Here is a 742-nt window from a genome sequence, read left to right as displayed (position 1 = left end):
TGGAAATGGGGGCACCCCTTGCATGGCCGGTGCGGTACCCCGGTGCCACCCCAAAGCACTGAGCATGGCTGCCAGCCCTCCTGCCACCCCCCAGCCTGTGCCCGCTCCTTAGCCTCGTTAGCACCTAACGAGGCCCAGGTTGCCAAGGCTGTTCTTTAAGCCCAGGTGAGATGATGCCCACCACAGGGTGCTGCCAAGGGGTGCAGGCGGAGGGGACCCCCGTGCTGAGCCCTCGCCTTCAGCGGGCGCCGCGGTATGGCCCTTTGCACACCCACTCCCAAGTCCTGTCCTCTCCCTTCCCATCCCAGCCCTTGGGAAATAAATATGGGAAATAAATACATGCGGGTGCCTTCATCCACCCAGGTGGGACAGTGCCAGCCCAGCACCCAGCGCCGAGCATCTCCTGCGTCCATCCTGCCTTGCCCCACATCCCGGCCACTGCCCAGGGGCTGCACCCTCGCAGCCATCCCAGTGCCCATGCGCCCTGTCCCTGTCCCCCCGTGATTCACCCGGGACCGTGCCATTCCCTCGTCCCTGTCCCCCCCGTGATTCACCCAGGACCGTGCCATTCCCTCGTCCTCCTCCAAATTACCACATTCCCCAAATTCCTCTCCCCTGACACCACCACGTGAACCAGTTGGACGGGCTGGGTTAAAAATAACCCAGCGGGCAGTGATCGAGAGCGGGGGCCAGCAGCGTGCCCGGCCCGGCCCCCCCCGGCTCCCACCTGCTCTCGCCCGGC

At 65.4% G+C, this 742-nt stretch overlaps 1 protein-coding gene across 7 annotated transcripts in view; it reads right to left on the bottom strand.

Annotated features, from left to right (window-relative positions):
• TEAD3 (TEA domain transcription factor 3) overlaps positions 1-742 on the bottom strand; it is an 11667-nt gene that overhangs the window by 9322 nt on the left and 1603 nt on the right. The gene's annotated exons all lie outside the window — the stretch shown is intronic.

The sequence above is a fragment of the Egretta garzetta genome, unplaced genomic scaffold, assembly GCF_000687185.1.
Source record: "Egretta garzetta isolate BGI_Z169 unplaced genomic scaffold, ASM68718v1 scaffold105, whole genome shotgun sequence".
NCBI classification, from domain to species: domain Eukaryota; kingdom Metazoa; phylum Chordata; class Aves; order Pelecaniformes; family Ardeidae; genus Egretta; species Egretta garzetta.
The sequence above is the reverse complement of the archived record's forward strand: the minus strand, read 5'-3'. Positions and strand labels throughout refer to the sequence as shown.